Source organism: Pan troglodytes, chromosome 11 (genome assembly GCF_028858775.2).
Source record: "Pan troglodytes isolate AG18354 chromosome 11, NHGRI_mPanTro3-v2.0_pri, whole genome shotgun sequence".
Lineage (NCBI taxonomy): Eukaryota > Metazoa > Chordata > Mammalia > Primates > Hominidae > Pan > Pan troglodytes.
Window position 1 is genome coordinate 77,531,001 of NC_072409.2, and position 13,932 is coordinate 77,544,932.

At 41.4% G+C, this 13,932-nt stretch overlaps 1 pseudogene; it reads left to right on the forward strand.

The window, feature by feature from the left end:
- The first annotated feature begins 6,856 nt into the window (after positions 1-6,856).
- On the forward strand, positions 6,857-8,210 carry LOC100613729 (armadillo repeat-containing protein 8-like; annotated as a pseudogene).
- The last annotated feature ends 5,722 nt before the right edge of the window (positions 8,211-13,932 follow it).

The following is a 13,932-nucleotide window of genomic DNA, read 5'->3' on the forward strand; positions in this document are numbered from 1 at the left end:
GGTGCTGAGGAGGCACCAGTAACACAGAGGGGCAGAAAGAGAGAGAAAAAATCAATCTCCCACAGATTCCCATCTCAAGAGATCCAGTTCCCATGAGGCCTGTTCTGTTGGTTTATGTGAGACTCTAACTTTGTTAAAAAAAAAAAAAAAGATCCTTTCTCACCAGGTGCGGTGGCTCACATCTGTAATCTCAGCACTTTGGGAGGCCAAGATAGGTGAGTTGCTTGAACCCAGGAGCTTGAGACCAGACTGGGCAACATGAAACAAGAAACCCTGTTTCTACAAAACATACAAAAATTAGCCGGGTGTTGTGGTGCCCACCTGTAGTCCCAGGTACTCGGAAGGCTAAGCTGGGAGGATGGCCTGAGCCCAAGAGGTTGAGGCTGCAGTGAGCCAAAATTATATCCTTATACTCCAGCCTGGGTGACAGAGCTAGACCCCATCTCAAAAAAAAAAGAAAAAGAAAAAGAAAAATACTTTCTCTTCCTTAATGTAAACAAGCTTGAGTGAATATCTGTTTCTTCTAACCAAGACAGCTTTGTATAGGTCAGAGGAAGCAGTTGCATTTGGGAGAAGAAAAAAGTCTCTTTGAATGAATGAAAAGGGAACGGCCATTTAAAGTGGGCCTTAATGAAAACTCAGGAGGGAAGGGAGAGCCAGGCACTGCAGGCAGGGAGTCCCATTGGCTCACTCGCCTTCACATTTAAGGCTCAGCAGAAGGAGCACATCTTCCAGGAAGCCTCCCTGTTCACCCACTGCCAGTGAGGCTACCCCATCCGTGTCCCCTCAGCATTAAGTTAATGTCCCTGTTGAGCATACCTCTGTCACCCAGGCTAGAGTAGAATGGTGTAATTTCGGCTCACTGCAGCCTCAACCTCCTGAGCTCAAGCGATCCTCCCACCTTAGCCTCCCAAGTACCTGGGACTACAGGTGGGCGCCACCACACCAGACCCTTTTGAGACAGGGTCTATCTCTGTCATATTATTTCCTCTCTGACTTAGAATCTCTGCTTCCCTGTAACCGTGGCTCTCCACTTGTTTAGTAAACTATAAACCCCTTAGGGGTGGGGACCTAGCAATGGACCTTGGAAAGAGTAGGCGCTTAGTGCAGGTTTGTGGACATGCATTTTGTTGAACTGAATCGAAATCTAATCAAGATCTCATCTGTAGTACTTAAGAGCTATGTGAGACTCAGTTTCCTCACCTTTAAAACAGAGACACAATCCCCTACTCTGCCCCTATCACATTCATTGTGGACAGCAAATGATGAACTGCTTTATCACCTGCAGAGTGCCACACACGTGAGGAGTTATTGCTCGGAGAAGTAGTGGGCCAAAATTATCAGACAAGCAGGGGTTTAGGTGGGAAAGTAGCCAGGCAGCACGTCAATTGTGTCATTATCCATGTAATTCAAAGTAGTTGAATGTAACTGCTATGGACCTCCTACTTTATAAAGTCCTGTGCCAGCCCCTACATGCTAAATGTCTAGGGCAGAACTGAAGGTCTTTATCCACCAGCTTCAGTCTCTTTCTATGCCTCAACCAATGGGTCTCAGACCTGGCAGTTTGGAAAGTGCTGACTGCCCCAGTGGGTGGTATCTAGAATGAATCTCTCACCTGCAGCTCAGGTCACCCCTTGCCTCAGTTCTGACATCTGTGCTTTCTCTCTTCTCCAGAGCCCTTGGCTGAGACCTCAGCATGTCCACAGCTTGAGCCTGCTAAGGTTATAACACTGGGGGGATTCAAAAGAATATAAGGCTGCTCTGGGCTAAAGGTCTTGTCACTTGTTAGCTGTGTGGCCATGGGTAGGTCACTTAACCTCTCTAAGCTTGAGTTCCCTCATTCATTGCATGAGGATAACAATTTCTACCATGCTAGATTGGCAAGAGGATTTGTCAGAATAATGTAGGCAAAGCAAATGGTTCAGTGCTTGGGTCACAGATGGTGTGCAATAAATGTTAACTGCATGATGATGAAGATGATTATAAGAAGTGATGAAACAGAGATACGAACAATCAGAACTCAAGGAAGAATGTGATATGAGCTGCAGAGACTCAAAATGGCAGAGCTAGAAAAGCTCTGAAAGCTCTCCTGGTGCATGACCCATGGTGCCATCCTAACAAGAAGCTTTGCTGTCTCCATTCACAGGGAGCTCTCTCCCTCCTGCCTCCTGAGGTAGCCATAGTCTCAAGTGTGGGAAGGTCTTTTCCATAGTAGGCTGTGTCTCTGTGAGATGATTTAAGCATATTTGAGCAGCCCTGGGTGCTGATAGCTGCAATGGCTTGGAAACCAATTCTGAACTCTGAGAGCTTTGGTTGGGTTGGGGCACGGAGGGGCAGGGCTGTGCACAGTGGGGTAGAGGTGGAGGAGAGGTCCTGGTAGCTATCTGACCTCATAATTGGCATTGGCTCCAACCACAGGATACCCCAAGCTTTAGGGGTTGACTCAACTCACATGATAATGCCAAAGCAGTTCCCCAGCAGGTAAGAGGTATCATCTCTCTGTCTACAATGCTCTCATCTTTGAAGGAAGGACAAGATCAACATGATGAAGAGCTGTAAGAAGAGAAGATGAGAGTTAGTGGGCATGTTCATTCTCAGCATGGCCTCTGAGCCCTCCCTGAAAACAAACGTGTGGGTTAGCAGAGTGCACAGAACATTAGTGACACCTCAAACTCCAGAGCCAGGGGGCTGACTGCATGCACTCTTGAGCTACCAGAATGTTCTGTACTGAGCCTTCCTTTTTGTTTCCCTGAACAGATGTATGTTCAAATCTGGTCTCTCTCACATCCTGGTTGAGAGGGAGATTTAACTTTTCTGTACCTCAGTTTCCTCTTCTGTCAAAAGGCAGTAATAACTGCCAGGTTGCAAAGGCTTCTTTGCTGCTTTTCTGTGGATTCAGTCATGTTCTCACAAACTTGATGCTCTTTCTCTCTCCTGCCTTTATCAGAAACTTCTTGAGAATTGTCTACACTTGTGTCTCCATTCCCTCACCTGTCACTGGCTCCTCAACCCCTGAACCTGGCTTCTACCCTCATCACTCTGCTGAAACAGCTATGGCCAAAGTCACTGATGACCGTTTTGTGGCTTGGTCCCGTGTATACTTGAAGTCCAAATCTAGCTTCATCTCCCAGCAGCATTCTACAGTGTTGACCATTCCCTCTTCTTTGAGTACTCTCTTCCCTAGGCCTTCATTACAACCATGTTTTCTTGATTTTTCCCCATTATTTCTCAGCATTCTCTGCTGGATCACTCTTTACCCCAGCCCTTGCTGCAGAGTTCCTTATAGCTCAGTCCAAGGGCTACTCATCTTACCTGGTCTTCTCTTGGTGATCTCATTTATGTCACCCAGGACGGTCTCAAAGTCCTGGCCTCAGGTGATCCTTCCACCCTGGCCTCCCAAAGCACTGGGATTACAGGTGTGAGCCATTGTGCCTAGCCTCATGTCCATGTTTTAATAACCATAAATACGCAGAAGACTTAAATTTGAATCTCCAGCCCCGACCTTGTCCATGAGCTCCAAAACTATTTAGCCAACTACACAGTTGATATTTCTTTTTAATGTATTGAAAGCTTCTCAAAGCTTTTATCAAAAGCTTCAGTATGCATCTTTTTATTTGAGACAGGGTCTCACTTTGTCACCCACGCTGGAGTGCAGTAGCACAATCACGGCTGACTGCAGACTCAAATTCCCAGGCTCAGCTGATCCTCCCACCTCAGCCTCCTGGGTAGCTGGGACCACAGGCACATGCCACCACCTCCAGCTAATTTTTGTAGAGATGAGGTTTTGCCATGTTGCCCATCCTGTTCTCAAACTCCTAGACTCAAGTGATCTACCTGCCTCGGCCTCCCAAAGTGCTGGGATTACAGGCAGGAGCCACTGTGCCTGGCCAAGTATGTCTTATATCTGCCCCAAACCTGGATCTCTTCTAATGTTCCTTAATGAGTAAATGACAGCTACCATCATCCTTTCATTGTGCAAGTTAGAAACCTAAGTCATCCTCAACCTGCCCCTCTCCCTAACCTTCCTATCCAGCCCATTACAAGTCCTATTGTTTTCACCTCCTGAACTTCCGGAGTTGACATCATCATCTAGGATATGATAAAATCACGTCTCACCTGGATCCCTGCAAGTCTCCCAGTTGGTCTTCCTGCCTCATCTCTTGCCCACCTCCAACTCGATCTCTGCATTGCAACCAGAGAGATCATTTAAAAACATAAATCTGATCACACCATCTTCATGCTGGAAACACTTCCATTATTTCCTACTGTACTTAGAATGAAGGCAAAACTAAACACAGAGCCCCAAAGGGCTCTGCCTGGCCTGCCCCGCCCACCTCCCCAGACCTCTCTGCCTCAATTCCTCACTCCAGCCATGGCTGAACTTCTCAGCTTTTCCCACTCTGCCTTCTCCCTCCCTCCCCAGACCTCTCTGCCTCAATTCCTCACTCCAGCCATGGCTGAACTTCTCAGCTTTTCCCACTCTGCCTTCTCCCTCCCTCCCCAGAGCCTCTGCATGTGCTCTCCCCTTCTGTCTGCAATATCCTTAACTACATCTTCCAACTGACCTCAGAGCCATCATTACTTCATTGGAAAAGCCTGTTTCACTCTCCTAAAAGTCCATATGCCTGATTCTCGGGCCCACAAAGCCTTCTTCTGCCATATTTTTCGTATATAATGTAAGACATTTTAGAAGGAAACTCAGCTGATCTCTTTCCTCTGATCTACTCAGGTCTCTTTGGGAATCTGTGTTTGGCAGCAGCCCAGCTGCCCTTTCCTGCCCTCCTCACCCTTCCCCTGCCTTTACTTACTGATGGGATGAGGGAATAATGAAGGAAGAGCTCCATGTCCACCAAGCTGGTACAAGTGCCATTTAACTGCCTGGTCCTGCAAAATGGCCAAAAACATCACATTCATATCATCAGTCATTGCTGTTGTCATTCACCCTTTAGTCTTGAACATCACTGTCAAGAAGTTTGGCCTAAGACCATCCGCTAAGACCATCTGATCTTTTTAAACTTCACTTTCTGAGAGCCAAGGCTGCTCACCTGTAGTGTGTCTTCCCTAAGTGGAATAATCTTTCATACTTTTTTCTCCAGCTTGATTATTTATCCAACTTCTCTGCTAACTGAAACTAAGTCCTTCATTTAGGGGCAGAATCCAGTTCTGTGGGGCTCAAAGCTTATATAATTTGGGCATGTTTTTAAAGCAATACTACAAAATGTCTTACTTTTTCATATTTTAAGGGAGACATATGACCATGTAAACACCTAATCAGGGTTCTTCCCACTCTCCCAGAGCCTTGGAAGGGTCCTGTGTCAGTGAGGGGCCCTGAGACTAAAGCATCCTTCACAAGAAATTAGCACTGGTCAAGGTCAAGAAACATCAGCTCACACCTGAGCCACTGCTGGGCTGTTGGGGCAGGAGAGAGATTACTGGACTACAGGCTGCAGACTCTGTTCTCTCCAGCCCCCACTATCTGTGGAACAGGACTGTCATTGTCTCATGTCTAAAACACATGGCAGTAGTGTTATGGCTTCTCTTCAAAGAGATGCCTCCTTTCTGGGACTCCCACCACACTTTGTTCTTTCTGCTCTGATCCCTACAAGGCCACCACAACACACTCTATCATATATGTCCACATTTTTGTTCATGCTTTTCCCAACTCCTACACCATCCACCAGCCAGCCGGCCATCTGCTGACCTTTTTTCCCTAGACAGCACCTACTGTTCCCTCAGACGTCTCAGAGAAGAGGACTCCTCTGGGGATTCCATAAGCTTGGCATATTCCCCAGTAAGTCTTTAAAATGCCAGTGCTCCACAGTTATGTCTAACCATGGATCTGAAATATCTGATAAGTGGTGGGGAGGGGGTGGATGAGACCCAAACTGTCAGATATGTGATAGAACTGTAAAAGTCAGACTTCTGCTTTTAGGGAGGTAAACAGAGTATATATACCAGTCTCCTCATCCCATACAAAACCCTCAAAATGATAAGAAAGAAAGAAGGAAGGAAGGAAGGAAGGAAAGAAAGAAAGAAAGAGAGAAAGAAAGAGAAAGAAAGAGAAGGAAGGAAGGAAAGAAAGAAAGAGAAAGAAAAAAGAAAGAAAGAAAGAAAGGAAGGAAGAAAGGAAGGAAGAAAAAAAGGAAGGAAGAAAGGGAAGGAAGGAAGGGAGGAGAAAGAAAGAGAAAGAGAGAGAGAGAATGCATAACCATACTAGAAAGCAAGAAGGGGCTCTATCAGGGACATGGAAATTACCAGAAGACCCTGAAAGATAGAGAGCAACTGGGACTAGATCAGAGTAAAGGCATCAGCCAACATGGCCACAGACTGTAAGAGCACTCAGGATGTGCTCAATACCCATAGTACAAGAAGTGGAAGCAGAATGGGGCTGGCAACAGACCACAGGAGAAGGAGGAAGAGGAGGAAAAGGAGGATAAGAGGAAGGAGGAAAAAGAATTCTGAAACTTTAAGACAGGTCTTTTGAAATAACCTAGTCAGAAAAGAAAATGAGAATAAAAAAGAATGAGAGCAGCCAAACGGGAAGGCTCAAGATGGTGTGCCTGTTGGAGACCCCAATCTGCATGAGCTTCCTTTCAGACCATGAATGAAAGTTACTGGAATTCTCCAGTCCTGTCACTCCAAAGGAGCTACTGTTTACAGATGCCACAGTGACACCGCACCTCACGGCACTGCTTAGCAGGTTCCACTATATCCAGGAGTACATCGGTCGGATCGTCTCACACTGCTGTAAAGGGGCCAGATCATCAAACAATTTTATTTAGCCGTGGTGCAGTTAAGAATATTGCTCACCTACTAACCTCATTCTTCTACAAAGTTCAAATGCAAGCACTGAAATGTTTCTCAGTTTTACCCTGGTAAATGTTTTAGTTGATGGAGAATTGTTATCACAGATTTTTGTGACGATGTTACAGAGGGATAAGCATATTGAGATGCAGCTTACATCAGCAAAATGTTTAACTTACATGTATACAGCTGGAGCAATTCAGACAGATAACAACTGTATTAAAGACATTGCCTTATTTGGTTCAAACATGCAGTAAGAAGAGATTACTAGAGGAGAGAGTTAAAGGAGCTGAGACACTTGCCCATCTGATTGAACCAGATATTGAGCTACAGAGAATCGCTAGTGTAACTGATCACCTCATCGCCATGTTTGCTGACTATTTCAAGTATCCCAACTCATTGAGTGCCATCACTGATAGTAAAAGGCTTGATCGTGATTTAAAACATGCTCATGAACTCTGACAGGCTGCATTCAATCTCTACGACTCTCTTAGAGCAAATGATGAAGACATTCAGAAGAAAAGCCCTGAGACTGAAAATATGATGGACTGAATTGTGACTGGCTTGTCTGAGTCTAGTGTCAAGGTGCGGTTACCTGCTGTCAGATGTTTGCACCGTTTATTCAGATCTGTGCAGCAGCTTCAAAACACTTTCTAGGATCACACTCTGTGAAAACCTTTAATGAAGGTTTTACAAAATGCACCAGATGAAATCCTAGTAGCAGCATCTTCCATGGTATATAATCTTCTTGAATTTTCTCCAAGGAAAGAGTCAATTTTAAAATCAGGAGTTGTAAAGCTACTTTGTGGATTAACCCAGAGTGAAAATTCTGCTTTATGAGTGAGCAGAATTTGGGCTTTAATGAATATGGCATTTCAGGCTGAAGAAAAAATAAAAGCAGACATGCTACAAAGCTTGAGTACTGAACAGCTATTCTGGTTATTATCAGATTCAGATTTGAATGTGCTGATGAAGACACTGGGACTTCTTAGAAATCTCCTCTTGACCTGGCTTCATATAATAAAATAATGAGTACTCATGGAAAGCAAATTATGCAAGCTGTCATCCTTATTCTGGAAGGGGAACATAACTCTAAGGTCAAAGAGTAGATACTGTGCATCTTAGCCAATATAAAAGATGAGACAACAGCAAAAGAATGTATTATGACCAATGATGATATCCTTCAGAAAATCAAATATTACATGGACCATTCACATGTCAAACTGCAGCTTCCAGCTATGTTTTGTATATCAAACCTCATACGGAATGAACAGGAAGGTTCACAAGAATGCCAGGATAAATTATGAGACATGGGCATCATAGATATTCTACATAAACCGAGTCAGCCACCAGATTAAGACCTTTGTGACAAGGCAAAGATGGCACTGCAGCAGTACCTGGCATGATGAGAGCGCCCCTAGGCACCTGTGAGCATCCTACATCCTTGTTTAAGAAAGTACAGGTGGCTCACGCCTGTAATCTCAGCACTTTGGGAGGCTGAGGCAGGCGGATCACGAGGTCAGGAGATCAAGACCATCCTGGCTAACACGGCGAAACCCCATCTCTACTAAAAATACAAAAAATTAGCTGGGCGTGATGGCAGGTGCCTGTAGTCCCAGCTACTTGGGAGACTGAGGCAGGAGAATGGCATGAACCCAGGAGGCAGAGGTTGCAGTGAGCTGAGATCACACCACTGCACTCCAGCCTGGGCGACAGAGTGAGACTCCATCTCAAAAAAAAAAAAAAAAAAGTACAGAAACCAGTTTCATTTGATTCCTTCTATTTGCACAAGTTGCCTTGGACTGCAGGGAGCTGTTGTGCAAAAGTAATTTAGTAGGCTTAGATCTCAAATTCACCTTGAGAACATTTTTTGAGGTAGTAATTTCCTCAGAAGATTACTGTGTTTTGTTTTAGTTTTTTCTTAGCTACATGGACTCTTTATTAGAACAATCAATCGTTTTCCTTTGGACCTACAATCTTTTGCCTATGCTGCAGCCACTTTGTGAGTGAGAATGAATATGCCTGTGTGAACACACAGGTGTGAGTGTGTGTGTGTGTGCGCATGTACATGGGCCAGAATGAATGTATATGTGTGTATGAGGGATACCTCACATTTTTCTTTCCTCATTTTGTGTGAAAATCTCTTTTCTACAGATTTTCCAGGTTTAAGCATTGCTTGCTGTATAAAAACTTTACTGAATTATATAAAGTTTGAATGAAATGTTATTTTAAATACAAAACAATTGTTAAGTGTTCAATAAAGGTTATGCTGAATTTTGGTCAGATGAATACTTGTAAGTAAAAAATATATACATGTCTGAACCTGAAAAAAAAGGAATGAAGAAAGTGAATGAGACTTAAGGGAAATCATTAAGCAAAGAAATAGCTGTACTATAGAAATGCCAGAGGGATAAGAGATAAACAAAAGCACAGAAAATCTATTTGACAAAATAATAGCTGAAAAGTTTACAAGTTTTGGGAGAGACATGGACATCTAGATCCAGGAAGCACAAAGATCCCCAATTAGATTCAACCCAAAAAGATCCTCTCTGAGGCACATTATAATCAAATGGCCAAAAATCAAAGACAAAGAAAGAATTATAAAAGCTATAAGACAAAAGCATCAGTCACATATAAGGGAATCTCCATTAGAATCTCTGTAGATTTCTCAGCAGAAACCCTGCAGGCAAGGAGAGAATGGGATGACATAGTCAAAGTGCTGAAAAACAAAACAAAACAAAACCCCTGTTAACCAAGAACACTATATCTAGCAAAACTCTCATCCTTCAGAAATGAGAGAGAAATAAAGACCTTCCCAGATAAGCAAAAACTGGGGGGATTTATTACCACTAGACCAGCCTTACAAGAAATGCTTAAAGGAGTGCTGCAACTGGAAGCTAAAAATCAATAACCAGTAGAAGTACATTCATAATCAAACTGATACTACCCCAGTGTTATAATGGTGCTATGTAAATCTTTCATTGCTTTAGTATGAAAAGTAAAAGTCAAAATGGTCAATAAGAGCTACAATTAGTGGCTAAGGAACATGCAATAAAGATATAAATTAAGGCAATGAAAATATAAATTGTGGAAGGAGAACAATAGTATGGAGCATTTTTATGCAACCAAAGTTAAATTATTATCAGCTTAAAGTTGTCTATTATAACTACAAGACTCTGTGTTAGCCCCATAATAACTACAAAAAAAAAAGAAATTAAAACAGACACACAAACAAGAAAAAGAAAGTAAACAATGCTTAATACCACAGAAAACCACTGAACCAAAGGTAAACAGTAAGAGAGGAAGAAAAAAGAATCTACCAAACAGCCAGAAAACAATCAAATGGCAGGAGTACATCCTACTTATCAATAATAACTGTGAATATAAATGGATTAAATTATCCAATTTAAAGTGAGCTCCTGAATGGATTTAAAAACAAGACCCAACTATACGCTCCCTACAAGAGACTAGCCTCACTGGTAGACAAGCATAGACTGAAAGTAAAGGAATGGAAAAAGATATTTCATGCAAACAGATACCAAAAGTAAGCAGGAGTACTCATACTCCTGAAAGGATAAAAGAGCTAGACATTTTATCAGATAAAATAGATTTTAAGTAAAAAACTATAAAAAGCAACAAAGGAGGTCATTATCTAATGACAAAGGAATCAATCCAACAAGTGGATTAACAACTGTAAATACATATACACTCAACACTGAAGCACCCTAATATATGATGAATATATAATATTATGAATACTATATCATGAAGCACCCTAACATAAATGAATATTATTAGCTCTAAAAGGAGAGAGAGATTGTAATACAATAACAGTAGGGTACTTCAGCATCCCCCTTTCAACAACGGACAGATCATCTAGACAGAAAATCATGACAGGAACATTAGACTTAGGCCAGGCATGGTGGCTTATGCCTATAATCCCAATGCTTTGGCAGTCCAATGCAGGAGGATCACTTGAGGCCAGGAGTTCAAGATTAGCCTGGGCAACATAGCAAGACTCCTTCTCTATAAAAATTTTTAAAAGTTAGTTGATCTCGGTGGCACATGCCCTGTCTCTATAAAACAAACAAACAAAAAACAACAACAAACAAACAAAAAACAAGAAACATCAGACTTAAACTGCTCATAGTCCAAATGGACTTAACAGACGTACAGAACATTCCACCCAGCACTGCAGAATACACATTCTTCTCAACTGCACATGGAACATTCTCCAGGATAGATCATGTATTAGGCCACAGAATAGGTCTTAACAAATGCAAGATGTTGAAATCATTTCAAGAATTTTTTTATTGACCACAATGGTATAAAAACTAGAAATCAATAACAGAAGGAACACTACAACAGAAGTACAAATGTATGGAAATTAAACAACATGCTCCCAAATAACCACTAGGTCAATGAAGAAATTAAAGAGGGAATTTTAAAATTTATTGAGGAAAAATAAGAGTGGAAACACATTGTACCAAAACCAATGGGACACAGCAAAAGCAGTTCTAAGGGGGAAGTGTATAGCCATAAATACCTACATCAAAAAAGAAGAAAGATTTCCAATAACCTAATGACACACCTCAAGGAACTAGAAAAACAGAAACAAACCAAACCCCAAATTGTTAGAAATAAGTAAGTAATAAAGTTGAGGTCAGAAATAAATGAAACAAGGCCAAGAAAAGCAATTTTTACTTCATTTATTTTTTATTTTTTTATTTTTTTTGAAATGGAGTCTTGCTCTGTCACCCAGGCTGGAGTGCAGTGGTGTGATCTCAGCTCACTGCAACCTCTGCCTCCCAGGTTCAAGTGATCCTCATGCCTCAGCCTCCCCAGTAGCTGGAATTATAGGCTTCCACCACCATGCCCAGCTAATTTTTGTATTTTTAGTACAGACAGGGTTTCACCATGTTGCCCAGGCTGGTCTCCAACTCCTGACCTCAGGTGATCCACCTGCCTCAGCTTCCCAACGTGATGGGATTACAGGCATGAGCCACCACACCAGGCCAAAAAAAAAGCCATTTTTAAAAACTTAGCAAAAAAGAGTTCTTTTTTCTGAAAAGATAAAATCAACAAACCTTTAGCTAGACTAACAATAAAGAGAGAAGATGCAAATAAAGTCAGAGATGAAAAAGGATACATTACAACTGACACCACAGAAACACAAAGGATCATAAGAGACTCATGAATAACAACTATACGCAAACAAATTTGAAAACATAAAAGAAAAGGATAAATGCCTAGACACATATAACACCCGAAGGTTAAATTATGAAGAAATAGAAAACCTGAATAGAGGAAAAACAAGTGAGAAAATTGAATCAGTAATAAAAAGTCTTTCATCACAAAAAGTCCTTGACCCAATGGCTCTGCTGCTAAATTCTATCAGACATTTAAAGAAAAGCTAATATCAATTCTTCTCAAACTATTCCAGAAAATTGAAGAGAGGGGAATAGTTCCAAATGCATTTTACAAGGCCAGCATTATGCTGATTCCAAAACCAGATGAGGGCACACAATAAAACAAAACTACAGGCCAATATCTCTGATAAACATAGATGCAAAAATTCTCAACAAGGTATTGACAAACCAAATTCAATAGCACATTAAAAATATCATTCACTATCATCAAGTGAGGTTCATCCCAGGGATGCAAAGATAGTTCAATAAACGCATTTCAATACATGTGATACACCACATTAATAGAAAGAAAGACGAAAACCACATGATCACTTCATTAAATGCTGAAAAAGCATTTGACAAAATTCAGTATCCCTTCAAAATAAAAATTCTCAACAAAGTAGGCATAGAATACATGTACCTCGATCCAATAAAGGCCATGTATGACAAGCCCACAGCTAACATAATACTGAATGGGGGAAAGCTGAAAGATTTTTCTCTAAGATCAGGAATAAGACAAGGATGCCCACTTTCACCACTTCTATTCAACATAGTACTGGAAGTCCTGACCAGAATAATTAAGCAAGAAAAAAAAATAAAAGGCATTCATATTGGAAATGAGGAAGTCAAATTGTTTCTATTTGCAGATGACATAATCTTATATCTAGAAAGTCTTAAAGACTTGACAAAAAACTATTAGAACTAGGAAATGAATTCAATAAAGTGTCAGAAGGCCAAATCAAAATATAAAAATATCATTGCTATACAGGGAAGGAAGGAAGGAAGGAAAGAAGGAGGGAGGGAGGGAGGGAAGGGAGGGAGGGAGTGAGGGAGGGAGGGAAGGGAGGGAGGGAGGGAGGAAGGGAGGGACCGATGGATGGAGGGAGGGAGGGAAGGAACGGAAGGAAGGAAAAAAGAAAGAAAGAAAAAACAAACAAACAAAAAACCCCCCTAGGAATAAACTTAACCAAAGAGGTGAAAGATCTCTACACTGGAAACTATAAAACATTGATAAAAGAAATTAAAGAGGACACAAATAAATAGAAAGATGGTCCATGTTCATACATTGAAAGAATTAATGTTGTTAAAATAGCTATAAAATACCCAAAGCAATCTATAGATTTAATGCAATCCCTATCAAAACACCAATAATATTCTTCACAGAAATGTAAAAAACAATTCTAACATGTATATGGAATCACAAAAATCTCCAAATAGCCAAAGCAATCCTGAATAAACCTGGAGGCATCACACTATTTGACTTTAAAATATACTATTAATACAAAGCTATACTAACCCAAACAGCATGGTGTTGGCATAAAAAGAGGCATGTAGAACAATGGCACAGAACAGAGAGCCCAGAAATGAGTTCATGAATCTACAACTAACTGATTTTTCACAAAGGTGTCATGAACACACATTGGGGAAAGGACACTCTTTTCAATAAATGGGGCTGGAAAAATTGGATATCCACATGCAGAAAAATGAGACACCCCCACTACCTCTCACCACATACAAAAATCAAATCAAAATGGATTAAAGACTTAAATGTAAAACTTAAAACTATGAAACTATGAGAACATCAGGGAAATGCTTGATGATATTTGGGCTGGGCAAGGATTTTTAAAGTAAGCCCTCAAAAGCACAGGCAACAAAAGCAAAAATGACAAACGGGATTACACCAAATAAAAAGCTTTTGTGCAGTGAAGGAAAGAGCTGA